Here is a 15,175-nt window from a genome sequence, read left to right on the forward strand (position 1 = left end):
CAGTGCAGGGGCAGCCCCCACCAGGCCCCCACTCATGTCTCCCACAACCCCCACCCCCCCAGCAGTGCAGGGGCAGCCCCCACCAGGCCCCCACTCATGTCTCTGAGCACCCCCACCCCCCAACCACCAGGGGCAGCCTCCACCAGGCCCCCACCCATGTCTCCCACCACCCCCACCCCCCCAGTCACCAGGGGCAGCCTCCACCAGGCCCCCCACCCATGTCTCCCACCACCCCCACCCCCCCAGTCACCAGGGGCAGCCTCCACCAGGCCCCCACCCATGTCACCCACCACCCCCACCCCCCACTCCCCAGGGGCAGCCTCCAGCAGGCCCCCACCCATGTCTCCCACCACCCCCACCCCCCACTCCCCAGGGGCAGCCTCCACCAGGCCCCCACCCATGTCTCCCACCCCCCCCACCCCCCAGCAGTGCAGGGGCAGCCTCCACCAGGCCCCCATTCATGTCTCCCACCACCCCCACCCCCCACTCCCCAGGGGCAGCCTCCACCAGGCCCCCACCCATGTCTCCCACCCCCCCACCCCTCAGCAGTGCAGGGGCAGCCTCCACCAGGCCCCCACTCATGTCCCCTATTACCCCCACCCCCAGCAGTGCAGGGGAAGCCCCACCAGGCCCCCACTCATGTCTCCCACCACCCCCACCCCCCAGCACTGTGGGGCACCTGCCAGCAGGCCCCCACCCATGTCCAACTCATGTTCCCCACCACCCCCACCCCCCAGCACTGTGGGGCACCCTCCACCAGGCCCCCACTCATGTCCCCTATCACCCCCACCCCCAGCAGTGCAGGGGCAGCCCCCACCAGCCCCCCACTCATGTCTCCCACCACCCCCACCCCCCAGCACTGTGGGGCATCTGCCAGCAGGCCCCCACCCATGTGCAACTCATGTACCCCTGCACCCCCACCCCCCAGCACTGTGGGGCACCTGCCAGCAGGCCCCCACCCATGTCCAACTCATGTTCCCCACCACCCCCACCCCCCAGCACTGTGGGGCACCTGCCAGCAGGCCCCCACCCATGTCCAACTCATGTTCCCCACCCCCCCCACCCCCCAGCACTGTGGGGCACCCTCCACCAGGCCCCCACTCATGTCCCCTATCACCCCCACCCCCAGCAGTGCAGGGGCAGCCCCCACCAGCCCCCCACTCATGTCTCCCACCACCCCCACCCCCCAGCACTGTGGGGCACCTGCCAGCAGGCCCCCACCCATGTGCAACTCATGTACCCCTGCACCCCCACCCCCCAGCACTGTGGGGCACCTGCCAGCAGGCCCCCACCCATGTCCAACTCATGTTCCCCACCACCCCCACCCCCCAGCACTGTGGGGCACCTGCCAGCAGGCCCCCACCCATGTCCAACTCATGTTCCCCACCACCCCCACCCCCCAGCACTGTGGGGCACCCTCCACCAGGCCCCCACTCATGTCCCCTATCACCCCCACCCCCAGCAGTGCAGGGGCAGCCCCCACCAGGCCCCCACTCATGTCTCCCACCCCCCCACCCCCAGCAGTGCAGGGGCAGCCCCCACCAGGCCCCCACTCATGTCTCCCACCACCCCCACCCCCCCAGTCACCAGGGGCAGCCTCCACCAGGCCCCCCACCCATGTCTCCCACCACCCCCACCCCCCCAGTCACCAGGGGCAGCCTCCACCAGGCCCCCACCCATGTCTCCCACCACCCCCACCCCCCACTCCCCAGGGGCATCCTCCAGCAGGCCCCCACCCATGTCTCCCACCACCCCCACCCCCCACTCCCCAGGGGCAGCCTCCACCAGGCCCCCACCCATGTCTTCCACCCCCCCACCCCCCAGCAGTGCAGGGGCAGCCCCCACCAGGCCCCCACTCATGTCTCCCACAACCCCCACCCCCCCAGCAGTGCAGGGGCAGCCCCCACCAGGCCCCCACTCATGTCTCTGAGCACCCCCACCCCCCAACCACCAGGGGCAGCCTCCACCAGGCCCCCACCCATGTCTCCCACCACCCCCACCCCCCCAGTCACCAGGGGCAGCCTCCACCAGGCCCCCCACCCATGTCTCCCACCACCCCCACCCCCCCCAGTCACCAGGGGCAGCCTCCACCAGGCCCCCACCCATGTCACCCACCACCCCCACCCCCCACTCCCCAGGGGCAGCCTCCAGCAGGCCCCCACCCATGTCTCCCACCACCCCCACCCCCCACTCCCCAGGGGCAGCCTCCACCAGGCCCCCACCCATGTCTCCCACCCCCCACCCCCCAGCAGTGCAGGGGCAGCCTCCACCAGGCCCCCATTCATGTCTCCCACCACCCCCACCCCCCACTCCCCAGGGGCAGCCTCCACCAGGCCCCCACCCATGTCTCCCACCCCCCCACCCCTCAGCAGTGCAGGGGCAGCCTCCACCAGGCCCCCACTCATGTCCCCTATCACCCCCACCCCCAGCAGTGCAGGGGAAGCCCCCACCAGGCCCCCACTCATGTCTCCCACCACCCCCACCCCCCAGCACTGTGGGGCACCTGCCAGCAGGCCCCCACCCATGTCCAACTCATGTTCCCCACCACCCCCACCCCCCAGCACTGTGGGGCACCCTCCACCAGGCCCCCACTCATGTCCCCTATCACCCCCACCCCCAGCAGTACAGGGGCAGCCCCCACCAGCCCCCCACTCATGTCTCCCACCACCCCCACCCCCCAGCACTGTGGGGCACCTGCCAGCAGGCCCCCACCCATGTGCAACTCATGTACCCCTGCACCCCCACCCCCCAGCACTGTGGGGCACCTGCCAGCAGGCCCCCACCCATGTCCAACTCATGTTCCCCACCACCCCCACCCCCCAGCACTGTGGGGCACCTGCCAGCAGGCCCCCACCCATGTCCAACTCATGTTCCCCACCACCCCCACCCCCCAGCACTGTGGGGCACCCTCCACCAGGCCCCCACTCATGTCCCCTATCACCCCCACCCCCAGCAGTGCAGGGGCAGCCCCCACCAGGCCCCCACTCATGTCTCCCACCCCCCCCACCCCCCAGCAGTGCAGGGGCAGCCCCCACCAGGCCCCCACTCATGTCTCCCACCACCCCCACCCCCCCAGCAGTGTGGGGCAGCCCCCACCAGGCCCCCACTCATGTCTCCCACCACCCCCACCCACCAGCCACCATGGGCAGCCTCCACCAGGCCCCCACTCATGTCTGTCTCCCACCACCCCCACCCCCCCAGCAGTGTGGGGCAGCCCCCACCAGGCCCCCACTCATGTCTCCCACCACCCCCACCCACCAGCCACCATGGGCAGCCTCCACCAGGCCCCCACTCATGTCTGTCTCCCACCACCCCCACCCCCCCAGCAGTGTGGGGCACCCTCCACCAGGCCCCCACCCATGTCTCCCACCACCCCCACCCCCCAGCCACCTTGGTCAGCCCCCACCAGGCCCCCACTCATGTCCCCTATCACCCCCACCCCCCAGCCACCATGGGCAGCCTCCACCAGGTCCTCACAATCCGCAATCATGTGCGTTATGGTCAGCCTCCACAGCCAAAAAGCCCTACCAAGTAACCCATTCACCCACATGGAAATTGAAATTACATGTTACACCCCCAATGTCCATAAAGCAAATGAACCCATGTCCGTCACACACAATGGTTGCAATTGAATGGGAAAACACCCAACATGACATGCATGAAACCAATGAGATGATACCACACAGTGAAGTATGAAAACAAAATTGTATTAAAAAAAACAGAATGCAAATGAAATGAAACAAACTACAATGTCAATGAAAAAAAGAGAAACTGCATGTCCGTCTAAAAAAATAAAAACTACAAATCCAAATCCAAAAAAATGTTGTCCAAAGTCACATCAAAAATAAAATCAATCCAATGAAGAACTATGTACAAAACATCCAAGGGTCCATGAGCCCAACTGAACAAAGGAAACCTACAAAAAACCCTAACTAAAATGCAACTATATACAAAAAGTGGAGCAGTGTCCGTCGACTCCAAATCATAATAAGAAACAAAGGAAACCTAAAACTAAAGAACTATATACAAAGGCGGCAGGCAAGTCCAGCGGCTCACTCCGTGGTGTTCTGGGCCAGGGCATCATCGAACTCCTGTTCTCAGGGCCCTCCGCATGGAGTTCTCCACCCTGACCATTGTGAGCCGCGCCTCTTCCGCCCGCCACCACTCCGCACCTATCTGCTGGCCCAACCGCTGCCACACAGAAGACACACCCCGTCCTGGGTCAACCTGCCCTCTGGCCGATGCCTGCCCCTCCGTTGCGTCATGGACCCTTGGATGTTTTGTACATAGTTCTTCATTGGATTGATTTTATTTTTGATGTGACTTTGGACAACATTTTTTTTGGATTTGGATTTGTAGTTTTTATTTTTTTAGACGGACATGCAGCTTCTCTTTTTTTCATTGCCATTGTAGTTTGTTTCATTTCATTTGCATTCTATTTTTTTTAATACAATTTTGTTTTCATACTTCACTGTGTGGTATCATCTCATTGGTTTCATGCATGTCATGTTGGGTGTTTTCCCATTCAATTGCAACCATTGTGTGTGACGGACATGGGTTCATTTGCTTTATGAACATTGGGGGTGTAACATGTAATTTCAATTTCCATGTGGGTGAATGGGTTACTTGGTAGGGCTTTTTGGCTGTGGAGGCTGACCATAACGCACACGATTGGGGATTGTGAGGACCTGGTGGAGGCTGCCCATGGTGGCTGGGGGGTGGGGGTGATAGGGGACATGAGTGGGGGCCTGGTGGGGGCTGGCCATGGTGGCTGGGGGGTGGGGGTGGTGGGAGACATGGGTGGGGGCCTGGTGGAGGGTGCCCCACACTGCTGGGGGGGTGGGGGTGGTGGGAGACATGAGTGGGGGCCTGGTGGAGGCTGCCCATGGTGGCTGGTGGGTGGGGGTGGTGGGAGACATGAGTGGGGGCCTGGTGGGGGCTGCCCCTGCACTGCTGGGGGGGGTGGTGGGAGACATGAGTGGGGGCCTGCTGGCAGGTGCCCCACAGTGCTGGGGGGTGGGGGTGGTGGGGAACATGAGTTGGACATGGGTGGGGGCCTGGTGGAGGCTGCCCCACACTGCTGGGGGGGTGGGGTGGTGGGAGACATGAGTGGGGGCCTGGTGGGGGCTGCCCCTGCACTGCTGGGGGGGTGGGAGTGGTGGGAGACATGAGTGGGGGCCTGGTGGGGGCTGCCCCTGCACTGCCGGGGGTGGGGGTGATAGGGGACATGAGTGGGGGCCTGGTGGAGGGTGCCCCACAGTGCTGGGGGGTGGGGGTGCAGGAGTACATGAGTTGGACATGAGTGGGGGCCTGCTGGCAGGTGCCCCGCAGTGCTGGGGGGTGGGGGTGCAGGGGTACATGAGTTGCACATGGGTGGGGGCCTGCTGGCAGGTGCCCCACAGTGCTGGGGGGTGGGGGTGCTGGGAGACATGGGTGGGGGCCTGGTGGAGGCTGCCCCTGGTGACTGGGGGGGTGGGGGTGGTGGGAGACATGGGTGGGGGCCTGGTGGAGGCTGCCCCTGCACTGCTGGGGGGGTGGGGGGTGGGAGACATGGGTGGGGGCCTGGTGGAGGCTGCCCCTGCACTGCTGGGGGGGTGGGGGTGGTGGGAGACATGAGTGGGGGCCTGGTGGGGGCTGCCCCTGCACTGCTGGGGGGCGGGGGGTGGGAGACATGGGTGGGGGCCTGGTGGAGGCTGCCCCTGGGGAGTGGGGGGTGGGAGACATGGGTGGGGGCCTGCTGGAGGCTGCCCCTGGGGAGTGGGGGGTGGTGGTGGTGGGAGACATGGGTGGGGGCCTGGTGGAGGCTGCCCCTGGTGACTGGGGGGGTGGGGGTGGTGGGAGACATGGGTGGGGGCCTGGTGGAGGCTGCCCCTGGTGACTGGGGGGGTGGGGGTGGTGGGAGCCATGGGTGGGGGCCTGGTGGAGGCTGCCCCTGGTGACTGGGGGGATGGGGGTGGTGGGAGACATGGGTGGGGGCCTGGTGGAGGCTGCCCCTGGTGGCTGGGGGGTGGGGGTGGTGTGAGACATGGGTGGGGGCCTGGTGGAGGCTGCCCCTACACTGCTGGGGGGTGGGGGTGGTGGGAGACATGGGTGGGGGCCTGGTGGAGGCTGCCCCTGGGGAGTGGGGGTTGGGGGTGGTGGGAGACATGGGTGGGGGCCTGGTGGAGGCTGCCCCTGGTGGCTGGGGGTGGTGTGAGACATGGGTGGGGGCCTGGTGGAGGCTGCCCCTGCACTGCTGGGGGGTGGGGGTGGTGGGAGACATGGGTGTGGGCCTGGTGGAGGCTGCCCCTGGGGAGTGGGGGTGGGGGTGGTGGGAGACATGGGTGGGGGCCTGGTGGAGGCTGCCCCTGGTGGCTGGGGGGTGGGGGTGCTGGGAGACATGGGTGGGGGCCTGGTGGAGGCTGCCCCTGCACTGCTGGGGGGTGGGGGGTGGGAGACATGGGTGGGGGCCTGCTGGAGGCTGCCCCTGGGGAGTGGGGGGTGGGGGTGGTGGGAGAAATGGGTGGGGGCCTGCTGGAGGCTGCCCCTGGGGAGTGGGGGGTGGTGGTGGTGGGAGACATGGGTGGGGGCCTGGTGGAGGCTGGCCCTGGTGACTGGGGGGGTGGGGGTGGTGGGAGACATGGGTGGGGGCCTGGTGGAGGCTGCCCCTGGTGACTGGGGGGGTGGGGGTGGTGGGAGACATGGGTGGGGGCCTGGTGGAGGCTGCCCCTGGTGACTGGGGGGGTGGGGGGTGGTGGGAGACATGGGTGGGGGCCTGGTGGAGGGTGCCCCTGGTGGCTGGGGGTGCAGGGGGACATGCGTTGGTGGGCAGTAGTGCAAGTTGACATGTGGGTTGGCTGGGGGGCATGGCCATGGTGGATGGGGTGCCTGCAGGACATGTGCAGGGTAGGCCCCTGTGGTGTGAGCCACCTGCAGGGGCCGTGGAGGGTGTAGAGGGAACACTTGGGAGGGCCCACACGTGCAATTCATGTTTGGTGCTCCCCGCGCACCCCTGTAATACACGTACCCTGATGGAATCACGTGTCGAACTTCCCCCGCACCCCGAAATACACGTACCCTGATGGATTCGCGTGTGGAACTTCCCGCGCACCCCTGGAATACACGTACCCTGCTGATTTTGCGTGTGTAACTTCCCCTGCACCCTGAAATACACGTACCCTGATGGAATCGCGTGTGGAACTTCCCGCGCACCCCTGAAATACACGTACCCTGCTGAAATCGCGTGTGGAACTTCCCCTGCACCCTGAAATACACGTACCCTGATGGAATCGCGTGTGGAACTTCCCGCGCACCCCTGGAATACACGTACCCTGCTGATTTCGCGTGTGAAACTTCCCCTGCACCCCGAAATACACATACCCTGCTGATATCGCGTGTGGAACTTCACGCGCACCCCGAAATACACGTACCCTGATGGAATCGCGTGTGGAACTTCCCGCGCACCCCTGACATACGCGTACCCTGCTCGCACGGGCCCAATCGCGTGTGGAAATTCCCGCGCACCCTGAAATACACGTACCCTGATGGAATCGCGTGTGGAACTTACTGCGCACCCCTGGAATACACGTACCCTGCTGATTTCGCGTGTGAAACTTCCCCCGCACCCCGAAATACACGTACCCTGCTGATATCGCGTGTGGAACTTCACGCGCACCCCGAAATACATGTACCCTGATGGAATCGCGTGTGGAACTTCCCGCGCACCCCTGAGATACGCGTACCCTGCTCGCACGGGCCCAATCGCGTGTGGAAATTCCTGCGCACCCCTGAAATACACGTACCCTGCTGAAATCGCGTGTGGAAATTCCCGCGCACCCCTGAGATACGCGTACCCTGCTTGCACGGGCCCAATCGCGTGTGGAAATTCCCGCGCACCCCTGAAATACACGTACCCTGCTGAAATCGCGTGTGGAACTTCCCCCGCACCCCGAAATACACGTACCCTGATGGAATCGCGTGTGGAACTTCCCGCGCACCCCTGAGATACGCGTACCCTGCTCGAACGGGCCCAATCGCGTGTGGAAATTCCCGCGCACCCCTGAAATACACGTACCCTGCTGGAATCGCGTGTGTAACTTCCTCTGCACCCTGAAATACACGTACCCTGCTGATATCGCATGTGGAACTTCACGCGCACCCCTGAAATACACGTACCCTGCGGAAATCGCGTGTGTAACTTCCCCTGCACCCTGAAATACACGTACCCTGCTGATATCGCGTGTGGAACTTCACGCGCACCCCGAAATACACGTACCCTGATGGAATCGCGTGTGGAACTTCCCGAGCACCCCTGAGATACGCGTACCCTGCTCGCACGGGCCCAATCGCTTGTGAAAATTCCCGCGCACCCCTGAAATACACGTACCATGATGAAATCGCGTGTGGAACTTCCCGCGCACCACTGAAATATGCGTACCCTGCTCGCACGGGGCCAATCGCGTGAGGTACTTCCTGCGCACCCCAGAGATACACGTAGCCCGCTTGCTGTGCTGGTACAGGGTTAGCGCAGCCCTTTGCGCTGGATTGCGTATATTGATGGCTTTTCCCTGCGCGAGAGGCGTTCTTGGGGGCGTAACTGGCGCTGCTGCAGGGTCGCTGCGCCACTGTGCGCCACGGCTGGTTTTGGTGGCTGGAATCCATGAATACGCTGTGCGCGGAAATGGATTTTAGCGCACGCGGCTGGCGCAGGGATTCGCACGCGCACACTGTGCGCCAGCCGCGTGCGCCACTTGTGCGCTGGATTCTATGAATTACCCCCTAAATGAGGTAGTTAGAACCTATCAACACTCACACCAAACCAATTCAATTTGTGAGTCTTAATTATCTTATCAAACACAATTATAATGTATTAACAAAAAATATGTTTGTATTAGTATACATATATTTCTTGTTTCGTGCTGAGACTTACGTTTTCTGATGGGTTTTTGTGTGTGTGGCAATGCATGAAGAGTGTGATAGATTTAGAGGGTTGGTTCTGTATGTTTGTTGTGCTCGCTCTTAACAGAGGTGTTTTAGTCTTCATGCTAAATGATTAAATAATATGATTAAATAGAGTTAATACACTTTTTTAAGCACAACTTTCTTTGTAGGTGGTTCTAAATGAAAGGCCATAAGAGTTGCGTCTAATCCAATGGTCGAAGTGGGTGGGAGCAGTTGGAAGTGGTGCTCGTCTTTTTATTTTTATTTTACTGTTCCGCTACTTGTATTTTAAAAAGAAACCGTTCCGGAATGGTATCGTTTTAATATCAAAGTGTAGGAAGAAGTTTAAACTTGCACTTCAGTGGACTGCCCTGAACAGTCCCTTATCAGGGGACAATGACCCACTGTCACCTTGGAACGATAATTTTTGGAAGGGTCATTATGCCAAGCGATAATTACCCCTCCACAGGTTATAACATTATTAACAGATGGTGTCAATGGCAAAGGTTTTGGAGATGAGGTACTGAGCTAAAATACGTTTGTATAATAGTAAGTAAAGTAAATAAATAAAGGTATTACAAATTAAATGTTTTATTTTTTAATATTTAAGAACTGGTTTGTCAGAAAGATGTTAATGCTGCATTTTGGGCCTACTCAACATCTGGGATGGTTTCCCCAAAAGCAAGCAGTCAGTGACCAGGGTCGTGCTTGATCACCAGTAAAATGAGACATGCACAAGGACTGGCCCAACCACGCAGGCCACTGGGTGTGCGGTGGTAAGTGTAAATCTACTATGGTATTTTGTGGCACTGTCTGATTGGTAGAGAGAGATTTTGTTTTGCTGGAATTCTGCTCTTTGATTTTGAAGTGCTCTCTAGACGATGCAGAAAGTCTTGAAATTGATTATTTTCCGGATTGGTAGCCAGTGAAGTACTCTGAGAGTCAGTGCTGTGTTCCCTTCTGTGAGTCTTAGTAGTAGTGTGGCTGCTGTATTGATGATCTGTTGAAGCAGTTTTTATGAGGTAGTACGGAATAACAAAGTAAATACTGACTGTTTGCATAGTTGATTCTTGAGCCGATTAGGCCAGTACCCTGTGAGCGAAGGATAAGTACGGGATAATTAGCCTGATACAATGGAGATGGTGGAGCCACTTTTTGATTATTGCATTGGTTTGAGATCCTAGTGCAATTAATTAGTCCATTAGTATGCATACGATTTAGGTTGGTTTCAGGTAATTGCCCATTTCCGGGGGCCAGGACTGAGGTGTTTCAGGAGTGATGTGAGGTGAGACTAATTTCCTTTTTGTCTAGATTGAGGTTTACGTGATTGGCCATCATCCATTCATGTGAGGTGGTTGCGGAGGGTGGTGCTGGACTTTATTGTTGTCATTGTGTATGAGATTTGTGCGTCATCTGCATAGTTGTAAAAGTGAGTCTGAAGGATTTTATGACATTCATCAAAGAGGTAATTGTGAAGAATCTAGTGAGATCATCACTAGGACCCCAGTTTGGGCCTCCTCTCATGTGGCCAGGAGAAGGCAGCCGCTACCTGATCGTGACCCAGGGGGTGGTATCATGGGGGAGAATCACTTGGGAGGGGACTCAGAGGGAATTGATGACCGCCTTATATCATGATTTCTGTATCCTTCCTAAAATACTAATGGCTTATTGTAAAATAGAACAAACTAATATTATATAATCCCCTATGGACTTCAGTACCCATAATGCATATGGTACTGAGACGAGGAAGAAGGACTCAGAGGCAATGAGGATTCAGAGTGCTGTTTTTCCAAAAGTGCGGTCTAGTTACTACAGACCAAGGCACCCGAGCAGGACATTCAAATCCCAAAATGAGGCACAGCTGCAGGAAGAGGAAGAAGGAGGCAAATGCGGCCTTGGAGGCCATGCAGAGGACATAGCTGTTGAAGCAGACGTTATCTGAGGTGCAGGAGCAGCCACAGAAAGAAGAAAACCACTGGAATATCTCATGAAGGGTGAAGGCGAGCAGAAGTGCAGAATAGGCACAGCAGGAAGCAGCATGTCAAGCAGAAGCACAGCTGATATGGAGATGTGCTCTCAATTCAGCGCAAGGCATGTCAGTGAGAAAAAAGCAGCGGAAGATCAACGTTTCAGAGCTCCCGCAGACCAACGTGCAGCTCACAAAAGGTACGTGGAAGCAGGAGAGAGAGTGGGCAGGACACCAGAGGTCTGCCGCAACACCTGACTGAAAGAAGGAGATGCCGAAGAAAGCCCGTGAGTTGGCTAGATGTGAATGCTGACCTCAGTGCGCTCCACATGAGAAAGTTGTTGAAATTTGATCATTTTGAATACTGAACAATTAATGAAAGAAAGCAGAAACCACTTAATTGTGAATACCGAATCACAAAAAAAACACATCAGAAGTGGCAAGAGTGCAAGTTCCCTCATAGGGGACTACAATTGGGGAAAGCTTACAAAAACCACTGCCAATAGTTAAGAGGCTGTGGGAAAACCACAATAGAACCACAAAGGCGCAAATCCCCTTTCAGGATATATACATTGGGGAAAGCTTATATCCTGCATTGCCAGCAGCCAAGAGACTGAAATCAAACTGATACGACAAGGGCACAACTTCCCCTTTTTGGGATTTCAACTGGGTTAAACTTGCCACCCAAACTGCCAACAGTCAAGAGGCTGCCAAGAACCAGTTGAGAAACACTTTGAAAAAGATTGGTGTGGAGAATCTTGGAATCAATATTGCCATCAAGTTTGAATGTAGTTGTAGAAGTTTTCTTCCTGGCAGGCGAGTACACCAGGAAAAGGATCATAGTGGTTAGTCTTGGCAGGAGAGTATACAGGAAAGAAGATGATTTGCTGAAGTATATTTATGGAAAAAGGTGTGGTGTAAAGACCTTTGTTGACTCAAAAGAACTCATTAACTTTATCATTTGAAAGTACATCAACTAGTCAAAGGAGCAACCCAAATGGCGGGAAATACGCTAGACGCAATCTTCGCCAACAAAAACCTCATCAGCGCGACGCCACCACTACAGATCCGAGCGAGCACCTCCTCACCCCCCCTCGTAATCACGCTGCTCATGATGACAAACAACCCGACAAACTGCTGACTAGATGAATAGAAACTGGAGGGCCATCAAAGCCAGCAATTTAGCAGAACACCTACAAACCAACAAACCACCAACAACGACCCTGGACGAAGCTGACCTCAACAGCAAAACAGAACTACTTCATAACTGGATCGCCGGAACTTACAACATAATTTCCAAGGAAAAAACATTCACCCCATCGTGCAAAAGAGCTACAGCTAAATGTGTCACGATTGTGCCACTGGCGCACCAATTGGCACCCATCGTGGACTATTTGGGACTCAATTGTTTCCGTAATACTCCCTGGACAACACCTATTCATATTATTGTCTTTACTTTCCATTTACAAGGCTTTGGAACTTTAGTATTTACTTTTACAAACCACATGTCCCATAATGCACCTTGTGGCAGTTCCCATTTCCTGGCTATTCCTATACAGCAGTTGTAGCACTACAATCCCCAGAAGCCTTAGAGAACAGTGCGGTTTTTGCTTTCCCAGGACTAGAGAGGGCAGAGACCATTTACATTCAGGTGTGCTTCTCCAGGTGCTGCTAATTAGCCTACTACAGCACAGGGCAGCTCAGTATTTAAGCAGCTGCCTGCAGGAGCACAGGCCTCTTGCATTGAGCTTTCTACCTGCCCTTTGTTGCCCTGTTCCTTAGATATTTACTGTGTCCTGTGGCGTCCAGTTCCTGCTCTTGTTCCAGAGCCCTGTGCTTCCTGCCTTGCTGCCCTGCCTCTCAGCCCTCTCTCCCCTGCCTTTTGCCTGCACCTCTGTGACTTCCATACTGAAGCCCTGCATCCTTGTTTGCAGCCCTCTGTTCCCTGGCTAGAGCCCCCTTGCTCTCTTCCTTGTTTTCAGCCCTCTGTTCCCTGGCTACAGCCCCCTTGCTCCCTTTCTTATTTAAAGCCCTCCGTTTCCTGGCTACTGCTCCCTTGCTTGCAGCCCTCTGTTCATGATTCCTATCCTTGTCTTCCTCGAGTCTTCAGTCCTCCCCTTTGGTTATCCACTTCAGTTATACTGTTTCCTTAATTTCCCTCTGCTAGCTTTCTCTTCTCTTTCCCGCCCTGACTTACTGTTCTTGATTCCCGTGTACAGTTCCCAGTCGCCATTCCATGCATTTATATACTAGGTTTCTGCCCTTCCTTTCTTCCGGTTCTCTGTTCTGAACCTTGCTCTCTTTGACTTCCTTTTCCCTGGATATTTCTGTTCTTGTCTTCACTTGTGTTTTATGTAAATCCTATGTACAGAGCTTGACTGTTGGATTCCAGCAGGCAATCTCTGCCCCTTCCCTTGTCGCGTTTCACTGTTGTATTTTGAGCCATTGTTTACAGTGTACTGGTTCCTGTTTCAGGAAGCAGTCATTGTTCGGTTCCTGCTGGACCTTTACAGGCTTCAGTCTTGTGAGTACTGTTACCTTGTTCGTGCCTTAGGGTTCAGGTACAGACACCCACTGCTGTTGCTCCCAGCCATGAGCATTCAGAGTGGGCCCCTGCAATAGCAAATCTATGCAGAAAGCTGGAGTTTCCAAAGGTCTGTGGAACACTCTTTCCCCATTCTGCGTACACCTCAAGAGGGAACCCAGCCTGTTTGTATCTTTGTATTCCCTGCCCCTTTTTGTTCACAGCCTCTGTTTTTAAAAAAAAAAAAATTATTAAGTTTTCAAAATCAAACAAAACACACATTACAACTGTTTCAATACGCAAAAAGCATCAGTAGACCATCTTATTTCCAGTAGAACTCCCCAACTCCCCCTCCTCCCTTAAACTAGAGCCAATTCGCGCATGTCTTCTACTGGAGCATTATCGGGTGGCACAATACTTAAACGGTCATCGCCCGAATCTTCTGTTTCATTGTTACCCTGGTAGGGATTAGCCATAGAGGCCACCAATTGCCGCCAGGCCAGCAGGGGCCCTACTTCCTCCTCGCCCCCCCTGGTAACCGCTTCAAACCAGACAACAGATTCAGCTTCCGCCCATTTCAAGAGGTCCGCCCACCATAGCTCCACATTAGGTCTATGGGCCGCCTTCCAGCCCATTGCGATCCTGCGCTTGGCCAAAACATAAGCCAAGTCCTTCATCTTGCTTATATGTTTGGAGTGCCTGGGTCTAGGAAAAAGCCCTAGCATGCATGACCAAGCCGATTCCACATCCAGCACCACTCCCCCACCAGCCAGCTTTGTTTTAACCTCATCCCAGAACCTGAGCACTTCCGGGCAAGCCCAAAACATGTGTAGCAGCCCTGCATCCACCTCCCCACACCTGTGGCATTGCTGCGTGGCTAGTCCCCCAAACTTTGCAATCTTCCCAGGAGTCAGATAAGCCCTGTGAGTAACATACAGTTGAAGTTGTTGGAATCTCGCATTCCGGGACACCTTTTTATGGTACCTCTGAGCCCATTCCCATTGCCCATCTGTCATAGGTCCTCCCACCTCCTCTTCCCAATCCTGTCTTAGTTGGAGCAACTCCTTCCCCGTCCTCACTCACAGGAGCTCATATATCCTTGAGATTTCGTGCCCGCCCTCTGACACATCATACATGGTTTCCAGGGAGGCATCAGGCTCCTCCGCTAGCACTGTCTCGGGCCATCTTTCTCTAGTCTTTTTCACAAGCCTAGCTTAAGTTATATATTGGCCACAATGCACCCCGTCTCTTCCTGCAACCTCTGGAAGTCCAATGCATCGCCATCCTGCCATATGTTTCCGAGGGTGGCCAGGCCTACCTGTTCCCAGTATCTCCGGACCGATTCGAGTAGTTGAGAGTCGCTCCCGCACAGAGCCACCAGTGGGGCCTGCTGGGAGTACGGCTCCAGATCCCCCATCATCCTCCAAGTCCTTTGCCAGATCTCCCAGCCCTGCCTCAGCAGCCGCCCCCTACCCACCGTTTATCCCCACGCAACCACACCACTTCCTTCAGAAAGTATGGGGCCGGATCTCTATGCAGAAGCCGCGCCTCTGCTGAGTCTTCCGCCGAAAGCCACCTGGCTACATACCGCAGCTGCCCCGCCAGGTAATAGAGCTCAAATTTGGCAGGCTTATGCCCCCCGTGTCATACGGGTTCTGAAGCTTCCACAGGGCCACCCTGTTCCTGGAGTTACCCCATAAAAAATGCCTACACACGCTATGAAGTTTCACAAATAGGCTTCTGGGTATCAAAAACGGGACATTCAC

Source organism: Ambystoma mexicanum, chromosome 11 (assembly GCF_040938575.1).
Source record: "Ambystoma mexicanum isolate Mex_15411 chromosome 11, UKY_AmexF1_1, whole genome shotgun sequence".
NCBI lineage: Eukaryota > Metazoa > Chordata > Amphibia > Caudata > Ambystomatidae > Ambystoma > Ambystoma mexicanum.